This window comes from Balaenoptera musculus, chromosome 10 (genome assembly GCF_009873245.2).
Source record: "Balaenoptera musculus isolate JJ_BM4_2016_0621 chromosome 10, mBalMus1.pri.v3, whole genome shotgun sequence".
In the NCBI taxonomy this organism is placed as follows: Eukaryota; Metazoa; Chordata; class Mammalia; order Artiodactyla; family Balaenopteridae; genus Balaenoptera; species Balaenoptera musculus.
In genome coordinates this window covers 4035828-4055011 of record NC_045794.1, presented here as the reverse complement: position 1 = coordinate 4055011, position 19184 = coordinate 4035828, and positions in this window count along the sequence as shown.

Genomic DNA, 19184 nt, shown 5'->3' with positions numbered 1-19184 from the left:
CAGGTAGGACCAGAGGGTGGGCTGGGCCGCAATGCAGTCCCAAAGGCCTCGGCTGGTCCATCAGTTACAGGGGACGTGCCCCCAGAGGTGCCTCAGGCTGAGTCATGGGGCCATGTCTTTGTACCCTTACTGCCCAGGCTGCCTTGGGAAGGGGATCTGTCCATGGAGGAGGCATCTCTGTTCAGCAAGGGCAATTCCGGAGACAGCTGAGAGCTGAGTGCTGTGAGCCAAGTGCATCCCCACCGGGGAGGGGAGTAAATCCTTCGGTCCAGAAGGGAGATCTGAGCAGTGCAACGCAGCGTCTCCTACACCTGTCAGGCAGACACTTCCTGGCTCACCTAGATTCTACTCTCGGACTGGCCTTGGGAAAACGTGGCAGAATTTTCCCGTGGTGCCCCTCACGTTCCACCCCAGCACCTTTTACATCCCCCTCTCCTTCTAGCATCGTGCAGCTTCAATATCTCCATATGATTCCATACTAAGGGCTCAGGACTCACTAGGCTGCCATCTCCTAAATGTCAAGGAGCATTTGAAGGGTGTTTCCAAGGGATGTCATGTTTAATTCAAAAGAAAAGGCCGTTAGTGGTGCAATTTCCAGATCAGTCCAGATTGTTAGAGAGAAATCAAAGCCAGGATCCTTTCCCTCAAAGGTATGTTGTTTGGGGGGATTTGATTTCCCCGGAAGACATGTTCCCTGAACTTCGAGCGAGATCCAAAGCTAGTGAAAGTTTCCCCTCCTGGGTAAGTTCCCAGGAAGGGTAATGACAGACTTGCGATGCTCGGCAGACGTGAAGATGGAGCTTGCGGAGGGTGGTGAGCAGTGGTGCTTCTGAACTCCCTTCAACACCACGTCAGTAACCATTGCTCTCAGCTTCCCTCTCCACCACCACCAGAACGACAGAAATAGCCAAGGGAGAGCTCCCTGAATCAAAGCAACTATCTTGCCTACCCATCAGCGCAATTAGAATTTAATGAACCCAGCCACTTCCTTCAAGCCTTCAAATGACAGCTGATCTTAATATTCACATGCATAAAAAAAAAAAAAAGCCACCATCCATTCTGAAAGCCTAAGAAGTGGCAGGGCAATTGGAATGAAAGAGATGGGGTTGTTCCGTGCTGGAGAAAATAACCAAGAGAGATGGCTTGAGAATGACCAGAGGAAAGGCCATCACTTCCTTTTAAGCACTGCCAACTTCCTGGCATGGGGGCAGGGCAGGCATATTAATCAACTAATCCATTAATAAGCATTTATGCAACACCGCTTTGACCGGGCCCTAGGTTAGGTCCACGGGAGACTTGACAGGAAGGGAAATACTAAGATAAAAACATAGGACCTGATTTCAAGGAACTCACAGACCGCTTCAAATGCTACTTCAGGCACGCGCACTGAAATTGTCAGCTAATGAGGCAAGAAAGTCAAGGACCGTCTAAAGTCCCAGGAGTTCCAAGAAACCGTGCTGTTTTGGAAGACGCAGATCCCGAAGAGGTGGAGAGGAAGTGGAACGCCTTCCAAGAGAGGAAATTTAAGTCATTAAATGCTCACAATAACCTTACGAGGTAGGTCTTATTCTTATCCCCATTTCCCAGATGGGGAAATGGAAGCCCACGGGGATTCAGGCACTTGCCCAAGGTCACACCGGGAGGATGTGGCAGAGCGGAGTCTCAAACGCTGGTGGTTTCATCCCAGACCCTAGAAACATCATATGAGCTACAGATGTCAGCCACGTACTTAATTTTAAATAGTCTAGTTGCCACATGAAATGTGAAAAGGAATAAGAGGTGGAATTGATTTTAATAATATTTTATTTAACCCAAATTTCTAAAATATAATCATTTCAACATGTCATCAACATAGAAATTATGAATGTTCTATTAGACCTTTTCTTAATACTAAGTCTTTAAAATCTGGTGTGTGCTTTACACTTATAGCACATTCTCAGTTCGAACAAACCCCGGTGGTCGCAGGGTGCCGAGACGGGGGAGGTTAGCTGCGGCAGGTTGGGGAAGGTTCCTCGGGGCAGGTGAAGGGGTAAGTGGCTTCTAGAGACCCCTTTGGAACCGAGGTAACAAATGCGCTGCCTTATATGGGAAGCGAGCCTGGACCCTCTTGTGTGGTCCACTCATTGGCACAGAGAAATTACTGTGACTTGTTTCCTAGAGGTCACATTGTCCGGCAGAGGAAAGCCTTGATGTTGGAGCCCAGGAGACTGAGGCGTGGCCCTGCTTGCACCACATACGGGTTCTGTGATCTTGGGTAAATTATTTAATCTCTTTAAGCCTTAGAGTCTACATCTACAGCTATAAAATGGGAAGAACATCACCTGGGAACAGCTCTGGAAATGCAATTCTCTACTTAATAGGCATTTTTGAAACAGAAAACTCATAAAAATAGAAAGTTTACGTAATCACAGTGTTGGAATGGAGAAAGAGATCTAGCTCTACCCCTATTTTATAGATAGGGAAATGAAGGTCTTTGAAAACTCCATAACATCTTAAAGATCGCATACATGGTTGGTGGCAGGGAGAACACCAAAGTCTTAGGAAATAAACATAAAAATTATCATCACCATGTATTATCTGCCTGATATGGCTCATACGCTTTATACAAATTATCTAATTTAGCCCACGTAATGAGGTAGATATTTTTACCCACATTTTATGGATGAGGAGACCAACGCATTGACAGGTTAATTAACTTGTCCTGGCTCACGGAGCTGGAAAGTGACAGAGCCAGCTTTGGACTCATGTGTATATCAATACCGGATTTCCCGTCTCCTGGTCCATCATGTAATATTCCTAGAATTTATTGAAAACTTATTGCAAGGTAGGTAGTTAGCATGCATTTTTACAATCCTCCCAGCCATTCTCTGTAGCAAATAATGTATCCCCATTTTTAAACTGAAGCCAGTTAGAGAAGGCAGTAACTTGCTCAAGTTTGCTTAGCCAGTAAGTGGTAGAGCTGAAATTCATACACAGGTCTGTTTGACTCAAGGTCTTAAACTCTTCAGTACTGATACCCTGGGTTGGGTGACCTGGACCCTAAGAGAGGCTTAGGGCTATTGTGAGATCCCACAGAGACCTCTCACTTGCTTTGGGTTGTGATCATGACCAGAGGGGGATGGTCCAGTCCATCCCCCCAAGTTACTTCCTAACTGCTGGCGGCTTCCTCCCTATGTGAACTGTGGTACCGACTCTTCCCTGTAAAGTACACACCCCTGTATCTCTTTCAAGTTTGAAAATGGACAATAGGAGATGACACTTTCCAAGAACAACCTCCTTGGGGCTGAGAGCCAGCTGGAGATATTTCAGTCCCTATTAGGTGATTTTGAAGGGTGAGGTATAAGCATATAAAAATGAGCTGTCACAGCAAGGTTTTGCATGTGATCTTTTAAAAAGGATCCCAAGAATCATCATTATGAACATGGTTTACACTTTCTCCAGAGCCTTCACTCTGCTGATCTCAGATTACTTCTCCCAACATCCCAATAATGTTAGAGGGAAGAAGAAGGCAACTGAGAAGAAGGAAGTGTGCTCAAGATCAAGGGGGAAACTTAGGAAACAAGAATCCAGATTCCGTCCCAAAGCAAGGATGGTTAGATCAACCCTAACTCTGCTGCATTAAGTCACTCAAAGGCAAGAAGCCGCCTCTCTTTTGGGGCTGAAGGCCAGCCAATTTCATTTCCCTCTATTAGAAGAGGATATGTTAAAAGAAGCATTAATTTAAACAAAAAACAGGGAAAGGAAATAAGCAAATTTCCATCTCTATTTTTTCATTTCTCAAAACACCAGCCTCTCCTGTCCCATTGTTCTGAAAAAAAGAATTTTTTTTTGCATTTTTCTACATGTTTTTTTTTTTTTTTCATTTATTTCCCATTGTTAGTTGGAGTCACCTTTCCCCGCTTGTATCATTTAATTCAGGTTCCTGAGTCTTTGGCATCGTTTTGTCTGCTCTCTCCAAATATCTCATCTCATCTCTTCTCTGTCTTTTTTATTGGAAGAGTTTCCTCAAGCTGTAAGAAAACTCACGCCTTGTCTTTTCCCCACTCTTTCCCTTTCAGCTGCCTTCCTGAATGGTTGCTGCACCAATTCTGTTTTCTTGACCACAATTGGTGCAGCTGGGATAGAGAAGGACCAACTGAAAAGGAAATGCTAATCAGACCATTTTGCAGAGTACAGTGAACACACACACACACGCATGCACACACGCACACACATGCACACAAATTAAAAAGGGCTCCGATTTAAGGAGAAAAATATCTTTTCTCAGTATCCCACATTACTGGGGTGGTGGGGTTTCTGACATTCTCCTGATATGCTTTTCCTCCAGTGATCCAAGGAGGCCAGGGGACAGCCACGCATGGCTTGTCCTCTCCACAGTCCCCTCTTTCATTGAGCGGTTTCAGACTGAGCTGGAACATTCGGAGGGGGAAAAGTGCACGTACACTCGAAGGCACATTCATCAGCTCCATGTCTGGCTAGGGGCTGCCGCGGGAACTAGAAAGGGCGCCAGAGGAGGCGTCCAGGTAGCAACGGGGCCGTGAGCTTGCTTCTGCTTCAGTTGGGAAACATAGAGAAAGCTCAGGTGGACCTTTGCCCTGAGACCAGCGGCACGAACCGTATTACGTAGAGGGTTTGGGGGTTGTTGTTGGTCTTTTGTTTTGTTCTTTAACATGGGGGAGAGGAAGAGCAAGTGGCAAGGCCACAGCTGATGGTCCAAATCCCGTGTGGCCTGATATCCAAGGTGCTTTAATGGATTTCTTGGAGGATATTCTCAAACCCCTAGCTGGGAAGGAGGGAGGAAAATTGAAAGAGAAGATGAGCAAACAGGAGGAAGCTTGTCGGAAAGGAAAGAACCCCAGGTTTGCAAACAACTCATGCGCAGCTCTCGTAAGGGATGGGACACGTCACTTACTCTCTCTGGGCTCTGGTGTCCTCATCTGCAGAAACAGGTTTAAATTGATGAATCTCAAGATGACTTTCCAGCCCTGGTATTTACATTACCGAATAGTAGAAATAAAAGCATTCCAGCAACAAGGACCTACTGTAGAGCACAGGGAACTATACTTAATATTTTGTAATAACCTATAAGGGAAAAGAACCTGAAAAAGACTAGGTAGATACATATATGTATAACTGAACCATTTTGCTGTACACCTGAAACTAACACAATATTGTAAATCAACTAAACTTCAATAAAACACGTAAAACAAAACACAAAACCAAAACCAAAGAATTCTCTTTAAATTAAAATCCTCATTTGCTGTGGACAAGCACATTGGGCTATTACTTACTGAAGCTTATTTCTCCACAGAGAAACTAAACACAAAGGGGATGTAATGTACAGTATGGTGACTAGAGTAATAATACTGTATTGTGACTTTGAAAGTTGCTAGAGGCAGTAAATATTAAAAGTTCTCGGGACTTCCCTGGTGGTCCAGTGGTTAGGACTCCGGGCTTCCACTGCAGGGGGCGTGGGTTTGATCCCTGGTCACGGAACTAAGATCACGCATGTGGTGTGCCAAAAAAAAAAAAAAAAAGTTCTCATCACAAGGAAAGAAAAAAGAAATGCATACCCCCGGTCTGTTTTGTTGTGGGGGGGATAGAGAATAGTCATGAAGTGGGACTTAATTTATCTTGGTCAGTGTCTCCACCGAGCCAAAACGCCCCATCTTTGAGTGTGAGCCTTGCTTTCTCTCTCTCTCTCTCCTCCCCTCCCCCTCCACGTCTGACGTGGCAAATGATGGGGAGTTGGGGGGATGCAGGGGAGAGGAGAGGAGGAGATGGGAGTTTTCTAATGATCTTCTTTAGTTAATAGGCACAAGTTGTTAGCTGGATCTGAGAAGGCTTCTTTCCCCGTGTGCCAATACTCCCCCCCTCCTTTCTGTAATGGGTTTAGTTCCCACAGCTAATGTACTGCGTAATGAGGCGGAGGGGAGCCAGTGCTCTGGAGTAATGATACGGAGCCTCCCGGGCCTGACAAAGGACAGAGAGCCCGGCTGGACAGTCTTAATGACGGGTCCAGGCTCCTTTCACTCGCGGCGCGTTGGAGCCTCCTGCCAGGGCTGGTGTAAGCAGAGTGGCACAGTCCAGGCCCTGGTGTAAAACCCCAAGCGGTCCTGGGACAGGACAGATTCCTGCCAGGCCAAGTTCGTTTCTTTCTCCAAGCCCTGATCTGACCTCCCCGCCCCTCCCTCCTGGTCTTCCTTCCACTGGTTCAGGGGCTCTTGCTCTCAGGATGGGGTACCCTTTCGCCATAGAACCCTCTCCCCATAGGGTAAGAAAGGCCCCTGCCCTGTTCCGTCAGCCTTTATCAGGCTGCAAATGAGTACAGAAGAGACACAGGCGATGGCCCAGCAAGAGAAGTGGCCAGCTTGAGGAGGGGACCCTAATCCCCTCGGCCGGTTTTGATGGCTCAGGCCTCCGGGTCCCCCAGCACTTTGCTCTGGTGGAGGTTCACCTGCTTTATTGTGCAAGGTCTCCCCGTGATGTGTGCATCCATCACTCCCGTTCGACCTGTGCTCTGTGATGTCCCCTTGTTCACCTTTAACTCCTCACGGCCTCCAGTTATAATTAATACACAACCCAGACTGGAAGCTCACGCCACGTGTACTGAGTTGAAATTATTTGAATGACAGGGAAATGGGCTCTGAATATTTATGTCCTTGGGAAAAACCTAGGGATCATTATAGATTATTCCCTGAAGCCATTGACCCAGTGGGCTCCAAGGATTCCCAAAGGGAAGGGAGGAGAGGAGGAAAGGTAAGGTCAGAATCAAGGGGGAAAATATTTATCCTTTGGACAAATCCAGTGTTCACTTGTCCATTAAAAAAAATTAAAATTCCAGAGGCAGGAAGTTCAGGAAGAGACAGTTCAAACGATCAGGAGGAGGTTGGTGGGAGAATGTCGCTGGTATGATTGCAACCTCAGTGTACACTTTAGGGTTTACAGAACGGGTATAATACTGACTGGGTCTTCCTAACATCTAGGACAGCACCCTATAAAATGCAGGCATGAAACCTGGGCTCCCAGAGGTTGGGTTACAAGGGTGCACGGCTAGTAAAGGTTAGAAACAGTGCCCCCGGCCCCTGTGCTCTTGTCACTATGCCATGGATCTGGAAGAATTCATCAGTGGTAGAGAGAAGGCTGCAAATAGAGACAAGTTTGCAAAGCCCCAAAGGACCGGAACCGGTGAAAATATTCTGCCTTCACAAACCTATAGGTTACCTTCCAGGGTAACTGTTGAAGCTTGAGTGAGATAAAATGGGGAACAAACAAGAAGACGGGACTTTTATGAGGTGAGCAGGAAGTAAGCTCGTGGAACTTTATTAGATAAGCAATAGCAGGGTCATCCAGCCCCACTGTGTGTCACCTCTGTGCCCGTGCTTTGTTTCCCAGGGGAATTCTATGATTGGACAGGGCCCCTGCCCTCATGGGTCTACTTTAAGAGATGATGCTATTGGGAAATATAAAAAACTTTAAAGGCAACTGGGAAGTCATATCTGATGATCCCGAATAGTTCAGTGGAAAAGTGGGGAGTTGGGGAAAGCTTCCCAGTTCTCTGAAGCTGATACTGGCTTTGCTTTTCCTCCATCAAAACTGCCTCGGACACCGGACGGTGACAGACCCCGGACTGAGCCAGAGCCATGCGGCTCTGTGTTCTGACACACGAGGCCATTTCTCAGACTCCCTGCTAAGTCACGGGCAGTCCTCACGGCCTCTTCTCATCTCTTGGAAAGTCCCAAGACGCGTGGTCCCTGTGGCCTGCATCTCCACTGTGGGCCTTGCCCTGCCCCAGGCCTGTCCCTAAGCTCTCCAGAGAAGAGCCTCTCAGCAGTGAATCACTCATTTTCCTGCAACCAGGCAGGAACAGAACATTCACCTTTAGCCAGGGATCAAGCCACATTCCAGACACGTGGCCTCCTTGTGGTTCCACCTCAGAGCACCTCCCTTGGCCTGGAACCCACCCCTGCCCCCATGCCATGGTGATCACATGATCATCTCCCGCCCCATCCGGGCCCCTACTCGGTTGTCACCTCCTCCAAGAGAGAGCCCCTCACTAGGCAGCAATCCCTCCGACTATTCTGTCCCCTGGCCCTGATCCATTTATGTTCCTACTTCTTACCCCTACCTCACAACAGATCTATTTCCTTCTCTGTTTATTGCCTCCACCAGAATGTAATCTCCACTTCAGGAAAGAATTTTGCTTGTGTTGACCGCTATGTCGCCAGTTCCTAGGAAAGCGACTGGCACATAGTAGGTGCTCAATAAATGTTTGCCCAGTGAACGAGTGACACGGAGAGTTCCCATTCCTCAGATCCCTTGCAACTAAAAACTGGAGTCGGAACTTCTCTGGTGGTCCAGTGGTTAAGACTCCCCACTCCTGGGCTTCCCTGGCGGCACAGTGGTTAAGAATCCGCCTGCCAATGCAGGGGACACGGGTTCGAGCCCTGGCCCGGGAAGATCCCACATGCCACGGAGCAACTAAGCCAGTGCGCAACAACTACTGAGCCTGCGCTCTAGAGCCCGCAAGCCACAACTACTGAGCCCATGTGCCACAACTACTGAAGCCTGCGTGCCTAGAGCCCATGCTCCACAACAAGAGAAGCCACTGCAATGAGAAGCCCGCGCACCACAACGAAGAGTAGCCCCCGCTCACCGCAACTAGAGAAAGCCCACGCACAGCAACGAAGACCCAACGCAGCCAAAACTAACTAACTAAATTAATTAATTAATTAAAAAAAAAAAAGACTCCCCACTCCCAATGCAGGGGGCCCGGGTTCGATCCCTGGTCAGGGAACTAGATCCCGCATGTCACAACTAAGAGCCCACATGCCGCAACTAAAGATCCTGCATGCCACAACGAAGACCTGGCGCAGCCAAATAAATAAATAAATATTTTTAAAAAACCAAAAACAAAAACTGGAGTCAACTCGAGGGCTAGGTCCCCAAAGCACTTCTCCTTCTTCCTGGCCTCATTTCATGTGCAATATCTAGAGCAGTCATTGTTACCACTGCTACCACCACCGCTGTTATTATTTGTTTATCAGCACGATGGCTAATGGTTTCACAAAGATTCATTAGACTAATATGATCTTAGTAATTAATGAAATGCCTATAATAGAACAGCAGTGCGCCTGGCAGACAGCAGCAACTCAGTTACCCTTTGTTCACTGACTCTCGAGAGAGTACAGGCTCGCAGTCAAGAGGGTCACAGTCACAACGAAGGAGCTGTGATCATCCGTCAGGTGGGATCTGTTAGGCACACACCAAGTTTTGGGGGCTTTCACATACATTTCCTCATTCAGTTCTCTCAAGAGCCCCAAGACGTAGGCATTCTCATCCTCCAAGGTCACAGTTAGTATCTGAGGTGCTGGTATTCCCACTCAAGTCTGTACTAAACATGCCCTGTCCTAGAAAAAGTCCTCTCAGTTACTCCTGGAATAAGCCCTGGTTTATGAAATGAAAGCTCTGGCCCGAGAGAACTTTTTTTTTTTAAATGCAAAAAATATTTTTTATTGAAGTATAGTTGATTGACAATATTATATTAGTTTTAGGTGTACAACACAGTGATTCAATATTTTATAGATGATACTCTATTTAAAGTTATTACAAAATAATGGCTATATTTCCCTGTGGTGTACAATATATCCTTGTTGCTTTTTAAAATTTTATACAGAGTAGTTTGTAGTAGATACAAGCTACTATGGATAAAATAAAGTACCCAGAGACCTCTAGGAGACCTTGCAGTTTTAAGTTCTAGATTTTCTCTCCCCTCCGCCTTGGTGTGAGCAGAATCATCTCATGCTCACATAATGAGCTTTACCACTTGCCTCTCTCTCGACAAGATCTGATGACTTCAAAAGACCCTCAGATAATGTCTCCTCGCTTTATACCTCTTTTTACTTCTCAGAGCATTTTCCTCCTCTGAAGAGGTCGTGGGATCCCCCTTTGGACCTCATTTGCCTCTCCAGGAAAAGGCTTCCCCCAGGTTCTGCTCCCCTGACACGCACCCCCTCATCAGAAACCAGCGACGCCCTCTCTCAGTTGGCCCCATCACATCCTCCTGGTTTCGCCCAGAGCTGCTGCCACGACTTCCCACCCCGCCTGTCTGGCAAACATAACTCCTGTGTGCTAGGGCTTGGGTATCGGAAAGGAAACAAGACACGTTTCCACCAACAACCCATAAGTCCATCAAGCCCAGGAGGTCGGGCCAGCCTCTTCATCAGTTATCAAAGTGAGGGAATTAGGACCCAAGCCCTCCTTCTCGAACCGAAGTCTATTTACCCCAAACACCAGCAGTCACTTAGCAGAGTGATGCACCAGCTTGATTTGGGGAAAAAAATTCCTGGCATTCTAAGCTGCAAGCACGAAAACATTGCAAGGACTTACTGGTTGGGAGAACAGAGGGGGTTTATGATCCACTTAAAATATTTGTGTAAGGAAGGCAGGGATTCACCACCTGTTTCCCCTCCCACTGATATTTATGACAGCTGAGGAATCTTACCCTTTACGAAAGCCTCGGCTCCATGCCCGAACTTTCTCGCCTATTCTTTCCATTTACATGAGCATTTCCATAGAAAAGCCTAAATCTCGGCCTGTCATGAGGAAGCAGAGCTCTCCCAATGCCTAGTGGGGTGGGGAGCATTTTTCTACAGGTCTTGACAGCTCAGCCCCAACTTCCTGTTTGGAGTGTGAGGCTGATGGGCTGCCCTCTGGGTCCTGCTCTTCCGGATCTGGCCCGGTGTTTGGCTCCCAGCATCTCCTGATGGAGGGAGTTTAAGAACGGGGTGCATGGTAGGCATGCGAACAAGAGGTGGCAATCCCTCCAGCCTCTCCTAGTGCCTCTTACTCCTAAAGCATCATTAGCTTCCTCCTGGAAGGTGACTGGGTGGGTGGGATCTATCTCCCACCCCTCCACCACCACCTTCAAGGGCTGGTCATGCCAGGAACCCTGCAGGTGAGGTTCTCCCCTGTCCCTGAGGAGCTTACAGTATTCTGGAGGGGGGCACCCCTACGAAAGCAGAAGATTTCAGAGCTATAGGTACCCTTCAAGGTGATCTGGTCCAAATCTCCTCCTTGAATAACCTGGAGACTGGAGAAGCAAAGTGAGACTTGATTCAAGGTCACCCAGCTCATGGGTGGTAGGCAGGGACTCCACCAGAGCTTCTGACTTCCAATCCAGTGCACTTTTCACTGCGACATCAGGGTCACGATAACAAATAATTGATTGAGCGCCTGTCTTTGGAGGGAGCTGCTAAACAAAGCACAATTCATAGACCTGGTCCAGGCCCTTTGCCCAAAGTCTCGTGTGAGGACAGAGGGCTGAACGCATCCACGCCGGCAGCGCTGTTGGAAAGGATGCCGTGGTCAGAGCACATACACTTGACCAAGGGGAATGCAGTCAACCACGTGCTGCTGTACTGCAAGGGTTCTTGGTGGAATGATGACATGCTAGCAAATCCTGTAAGTCGTGTCAGAACGGAGAGATGGGAGAGTAGCTGTGGTTTGTTGGGCAGTGATAGAGGGCAAGGAGGCAGCCTATTGAGAGGCACTGGGTCCAGACGACAGATTTTGCACACGCTTCAGCATCACCTTTTCACCCCCAACCCCTAGACATCGTGCACTTCAAACATCCATAAAATGCCAGGAAACGGGAAGCCTGAGGAGGTTCCAGAATGCCAGGTTTGGAGAGCATTCTAGAGCACCCCCAGAGGCCAGCCCATGCCTCCTGGAGGAAGGGCTCCACCCATCTACACCTGCAGGCTTTTAAAAAGACTTATCTACACTGTCTTAAAATCGAGAGAGAAGAGAATTCTGCAGCCTGCAGGGAGCAATCTCCAGTGCTGCCCTACCCCTCATCCCCGGGAGCCTCAGTTCAGCCTGCTTCATCCAATGGCCACTCTTGCTTGCCTTGGAGGGAGTAGAAGCAGAAACTTAGCTGCATTTTGTCGCTACCGCACCATCCCTCATTGAGCTGGACCAGATTAACTATGCCCTCTGTATCCCTCTCCACCCTCTCTAGCCATTTCCTCTGCAGATTATAGAGAGCTGCAACTTTCCAAACGTCATGACCCTCCCAGAGCCCTCCTCTTGCTTCACCTTCACACAAGCCCAGAAAAACTGCTCCTACGTTCAACCCTGGCCACCCTCCTGTGGCAGATCCTGGATCCTCTGGAGGGCTTTTCTGACTGCCTCCAGAGTGAGGGTCATGAACTGGCCAATATCATTGCCCTATGATTAAGCCACTAATAGTTAAGCATCGTAAAGTCACAGTCACCAGCTCATTTTAAAGGAGCTCTTTTTCCCCAAGAGTCCAATGTGCTTCCTAAGTGTTATACTGCCCCATCCCCTTATTACACGAAAAACCAGCAAGACTGTGTTGAAAATCTTAACCAAAATCTCTGCCTCGTCCTATCTTAGCGTCCTTTCCCCTTATGTGGTTCATTGTAGTCCACTGAAGCCACCACTATCTGCCTCTGGATCGATGGTCAGTTCTCAATTATCCACATATAGAATGGCTATTTTGTGGGTCTTTATTTGCTGATGTGTTGAGACACAGTCCTAAGGCTGGGACCTGGGAAGCTGGGACCCTTTGCTGCAGTGCTTGCACCTGGATAAACGTCTCCTCCTGCAACAGAATACAAAGAAACTATGAGGGACTGAAAATAACTGCGTGCGTGTGCAGTTGGGCCAAAGGATGGACAACAAGACACAAAAAGACCAAAATAACCCAACTGCCACTTCTGAAGAGTTGGGAGCAAACACAAGGCGTTGGGAGCCAAAGCAGGGTACTGCACATGCCCCCCCTGCACACAGCGCTACCGGAGAGGTGAGCAAGCCCCCTAATCCACCCCTCTGGCCCGACACCCTCACCCACAGAAGGAACCAGCCTGCTGCACCCGCCCCTTGGGGAGTGAGCAAGGGGACTTATTACTCCTTTTCACTCCCCCCCTGCTACAGCAGGGACCCCAATAAAGCCTTGCCTGGATTTCTTGTCTGGCACCTAGTCAATTTCCATTGATTGGAGAAGGCCGAGAACCCTGGTTGGTATCAGCATGGCAAGGACTTCCAGAAGCCAGGCCATTCCGTGCAAACTATAAGAGGAAAGCAGACTTCTGCGCCACAGGGAGCTGAACACAGAAACTTGGAATGGCCGAGCTTTGGATAGTTGGTCCACCCCGGGGACCAGGTGATGTGCGGTCAGCTCCTCGGGCTTAAGGGAGAGGAAAGTCATCTGCTCTTCTAAGAAAGCTGGGTCCTGGGTGACGATCAGCATCCCCCGTGAGCTTAACGGGAGGCTGCAAATGTTCGTTGATGAACAGGCATCATTAGTTAATCCATCTGCAGGCTCCGAACACCCACAAGGGATTTGAATTCCACACGACTGAAGCAGCAGCAGAGGCAGCAGCTGTCGATCGGCACCTGCCACAGGGGAACCGGCCAGATTTCAGAAAGGGTCCCCTGAGGCCAAAGACCGCAGGAAGGAGAGATTCCAGGGGGATCGGGGGGCGACAGCTGGGGCTGGAGGGGAAGGTGCGGAGAGGAACTTGACGGGGAAAAAAGAAAGGAGAATGTGCAAAAAAAGCAAATGACCCTCCATGAACATAGGAAGAAAAAAGCTAAATGGCAAAGGGAGTGACCTCAAAATGAAGCCAGAGATGACTTAGAGGAGCCCTGGCGGGAGATCTCAGACAGCCTTTCCCAAGGACACCGTCCCGCTGTTTTGGCCACCAGAGGGCTCCTGTATTCCAAAAATATTATGGAAAAGTGGCAAATGTCTCCAATATTCTCCACTCTGAGCATACACACGTGAAATTAGCCCTTTTCTGTGTATGCGTACAGAAAACTGTCTTTGAGAGCTGGAGATTCAATTCTGATTTCGACAGGGTCCCTGAGTCAATATGGACAGAAAGTATCAACCTCTCTGCTCCGTTCCTCTATCTGCCAAAATGGAGAGGTGGCCCCGTGCCTTGTTACAATCCACAGCCAGAATCAGGTGGGAGAGAAGGAGAGGGAGAAAGGGGCTCTACTGAGTCAGACTTGAGATTTCAGAAAGACATCACCTCTTCTCAGTATTTCTATTCAGCTAAGGATAAGAAGGCCTGTATCTTGGATGTCTTGTACCACCCTTGCCCTGGTGAAACTCGTATATCAAGGAAAAAAATTAATGCACATGTGTTTGGCAAAAGGCTCAGGTGAATGGGCCACTTCTGTCAACTTCTAACTATATGGCCTTGGCCTAAACCCCTAACCTCATGAGCTACAATTCCCTTCTCTATAAAAGGTAAAGTGTTCTTATCTCAGAGGCTGGATGCAGAATTGAATGAGATCATGTCTTTGAAGGGAGTTGGCACATGGTCAAAGCTCAGGATTCACACATTTACTAGAATCTGCCCTACACGTGAAATTGACATTACAGAGAGAAGCAACACGATTGCAAAACTGGCACAGACTGGGCATGAGGAAGAGAAGGCTAAGAATGCCATCATCCCTGCCTTCAAATATTTGAAGGATTATTATGATTAGGACTTTTATCACCCCAAGGTGTAGAAAGAGGACTCATGAGTGGCAGAATTGAGGAATCAGATCAAGCTTGCTAGAGAATGACTGCCATTTCCAAACATGAAAGCTTCCCCCAGACGGAGTAAGTAGTCCATGTAAAACAGCAGTTAGCAGTTAGTGTTCCAGGAGAGGTCGGCTGAGCGATAGAAGGGAAGTGACGGTGCACATTCCTGCATCAGGTGGGAAGGGCTGGATTCGGTGACCTACAAGAACCTTTCCAACTCAGGAAATTCTATTATTCTCTGTTCCAAGCAAAGGGACAAAAGGGAAAGCATTGTTATGTCAGGCTGGTGAAAAGGATGGCCTGTTTTCCAACCTGGCAGTTGTGACACCTTTCCTACATCATATGCTCTTTATGCATCTAGCCACCTCTGATCTTTTTCCTGCACGTCGAGCGGCTGGTGCTTAAGCCTTGGATAATTACTTCCATGCCAAGAGTAGGGTTATGCACACCAAAGATGGTTAGTATAGACTCACTCCAATATTTTTGGAATGACTGATCGGTGTTTCTGACACAATAGTGATGTCCAGAGGAAGGTAGGGATGGAGGGCAAAGCTGTGAATAAGGAATGAATAAGTGCTGAAGAAAAGGTCGGCTCAGAGTTCAAGCTTATTTAGATCAGGAACTGTGTAATTTGGGGCACTTTCCTTCCCTCTCTTCTATCTGACGCTGAGAACAATCCTTTTTTTTCACAACCAGGGAACTCCATAAAAAGGCAGAAGTCTGAACATACAACTTTTGGAAATTCTTCTTCTGTATGAGTCCCAGGGCAAGACTAAATTCCACTTAGACCTTCTATCTTAAGGAGGTAAGTGAGTTTTCCTGCTTTTTCTAAGATAGAATGGGCCGAGAGAGAGAAGGTATTCCCAGCTCTTGGGGAAGGATGGTTTTGAAAGGAATCAGGAGATGCAGTATATCTCGGGGGTCAAAGCATGGGTTACCATCTAAAGAAACTTGGTTTTGAGACTCAGCTTGATCATTCGCTAGATGTGAAAATATTTAACAATATCCAAGTTTTGGTGCTCTATCTGTAAAAGAGAGATAATAATATCTCCTGGATTTTTGCTGAATATATAAAGTGTCCAGTATAGGGCGTGGCACAGAGTGGTGTTCAGACTATGATTGGTTGGTTTTGCTATTGCAAATTTGGTACCAGTCAGGAACAAGGGACAAAGGAACTGGAAAAATCCCAGCTCGGATAGGAAGGATATGCAGATTTATGGAGTCCAAGAGAGGCGTGGGTATGTTTGCCCTGAAGTTGTCACCAGGAAGCTGTACGTCTGGAGCTACATAAATGGGCTGGTATCTGTACCATAGGGTTTGGTTGGGGTAGGGAGAGGAGGGCGTGGGTGTGCACTGCGTGTCGTCACAGGCAGTGTCAGTCACCTTATAAAGAAACAGACTGGACCATGTTGCATTACAGCAAGGGAGCTACATTCTCCACGTGGCTGAACTCTGGAAAGTAACAAAACCCTGTTGCATGTAAGGCTGCCCGAGTTAGGACAAACGTAGACCCTGAGAACCAGTCTTAAAACAATGAGTATGTCCTAGGGCCTATGGTGGCAGCAGCTCTGGTTTTTGTGAGGCCAGCAGAAGGGAGATGTCCTATGACTGCATAGATGGGAAACTACATGTGAATGAAAAACGGTGCCGTCGTATCAGTAAACCAAGGATGTTGCAGCCACCAAGCCAACACGTTACAGCTGCCCCTGACGGTGAGCCCTGACGGAGCTCAGGATGGAAACAGGATGCCCACCATCAAGCCGCAGCCACCCCGACCGTGCACCCTGAGAGGACTCATGGTGGGAAAGAACAGGATACCGGCCCCAGATAGCTGAAGTGCATACCAAAGGAATGACTTCAATGAGCCCAGAGTTTTGCATAGAAAAGCGCTAAATTCCTTAACTTGAGATGTCTGGTTTTTCTTTAATTAACAATAATCTTTTGATGTTCCAGCTACCCAGTCTTTGTTGCAAAAACCCGTATAGATCCTGGTTCTTCCCTTACCTCTTCAGAGCGGTCCCTCGGTGTGACCTGAGATGCTGTGGCCCGGGCTTAAGTCCTCAGTTTTGTCCCCCAAATAAAACATAATTCTCAACTTTTAGGTTGTGCATTTTTTTCAGTTGACATACATTATCCCCACAGGGCTCCCCTACACTCAGGTCTGTTAAGACACTGGTATTACTGACCACAGACATTATGAAGTCATCTTCTTCAGTGCTTTAAACATAAGGCCATTACTCACGAGTGGGGGATGACGTCTGTCTCCCATCTTCACTGAACTGGTACCCAGATACCAATCACACCATATCAGGGAACCGTACACATCTACTGGCCCCCACTGATGGCTGCAGTAAGTGCATCATGTTTCATTGGAAGAATGGAAGAACACCATGGTTTTAGTCACGGCATCATGATTTGTACCAGGATCATGAGGGTCTGGGGCAGAGATTGGAAGGAACCGAATTCCAACTCCTGGCCGTGTTACGTGCTCTGTCAGGCAGGTGTCCTGCCAATGCAGCAGGCTACCAAATACTTCAATAGCCCCCTCCGTCATGCAGGGCAAATGTAATCACCTTTCCTCTGCAGAGGAGGCCTTGGAAGAGATCAGCTAACTGTCTTCAAAAGTTAAGCAACTTCCTTCTCACGAACTCGAAGTGGGAGAGAATGCAGGTCGTCTGTTGTTTGCAAGAACTTCCTGTGTCTCTGCCCTCCAGCGCACCCCTCTGGAGGGGCTGCAAATCCAATGGAGTTCAGACTTTTAAGATCATGACTGACAGTAATAAGTACCTTTTATATCGTGACCCAGGACACACACACAATCATACACACAGACATATACTTCGCGAACCAGTACTTACTACGTGCATGTTCTTTGATATTTTCTATTTCATTCTATACTTATCCATTCCATTTTTAAGTTGTTCATGACCTGAATTTCACTGTATAACCTGACCTTTAAACTATGTTCTTCACCATTGATCTTGCCTACCGATTCAAAAGCCTGCAATTCCTCTCCATTTCCTCCCAAATAAAGCCCAAATTCTTTAACACGACAGGTAAGACCATTTAAATGGTCTCTATCTTCCATTTCAGTTCTGCCATCTTCACCCAAGCACCCTATGCTCCCAACACACCTGGCACCTGCCTCTCCTAGGTGACTCAAGCCCACCTAGAGAGAGGGGAGATGTGCACTCTCCCATCTCTCTGCCTTGCTCGTGCCCTACCCTCAGCATAGATGTGCTTCTCGCTGCAGGGAAAATTCCTCTCCATCCTTAAGAACTATCCCAGATGTCACCTCCTCTGAAGACTACCTTGACCTGCCCAAGCAGAGCCAAACTCTCCACTAGGTTCCCACGGTCTTGAGGAATTCCCTTTTTGCTTAGCATTTAGTGATCATCTGACCCTCCTTATCATAGCTGAGCTGGCCTTTTCTATTTTTGAATTGGTAGAAATAATTTTAAAAGAAAAAAATACCACTTTTGGTCTTTTCTTTCCTTTATGATTGGCCCTTGCCTTCTTCCTTCTTTATCTTCAACCTACCTCTTGCCCCACCACCATCTCCACGATGCTCAGAACCACCAGGAGAATGGGAAGGTCAGATTAGGAGGAAGAGGCATGGTCAAAATTAGTGGTGACAAACCAATCTGGTTCTAGTTTCTCTTCCTCCAGACTGACAGGGAACCCAAGCTTGGTAAAGGCACAGCACAATCCATGGGAGTCACAGGAGGTTGGAAAAGGCAAGGGGAGGTGGAGAAACCAAGGCAGAGTGAGAACACTGGCGAAGGCGCTGACGCGAGGAACGGAATAAATACTGATTCACGGGCTGCAGCAAACCCTGATGCCAAACAAAGGCCCTGTGGCCGCCTCAGATGGTAGGCAGTAGAGGCCCTGATTTACAACTAGTTGCAGAGTTTAACCGAAAGACCCCCCAGTGCTCTGTTGTTTTCAGAGCAATTAAAGACCCCCCAGTGCTCTGTTGTTTTCAGAGCAATTATCCACACATTATTCCATTTCATTATGGGGTGTCAGAGCTGGAGGGAACTTTCAGAGGTCAATTAGCCTTATCCCTCTTCCCACAGCAAGTCAAAAGGCAGGCAAGAGACTTGCCCGAGGTCACATCCCTGAGTTAGCAGCTGAATGGGATGCTCTTTTATCAAACCTGCTTCACACACATGGGTGCCCAGAGCTCCCCTGTTCCGGTGGATTCAGAGGGCTCTCACAGTTTTACACAGCCTGCATTTCAAAGCCCCTCAAGGAAGCAGTGTGGTGCCTACCAGATCTTTGAAAGATTCCCAGGCGGAGACTCTACAGCCTCCCTCTGGTCAACCTTCTTAAAATCTGCTGCCACATGAGCTAAGTTGATCTTCACAGTATCATATCCCTATGACCAAGAGTGCCTAAGCTATGAACTCACCAGTAACTCGTGCCAAGCTGCCTCTTCTTTTGCACAAGATGTTCATTTAAAATCAAATTGCACATAAATCCCTCCAGTTTCTGCTCATTTCCCTCAGCCCTTGGCCTTTTTTGGTCTTTTTTCCCCTCTGCTCCCAACCCTGTCTGCTGCGAGTCTCTGAGATGACACACGGGCAGGGAAAGCTGGGCAGACTAGGGGAGCATC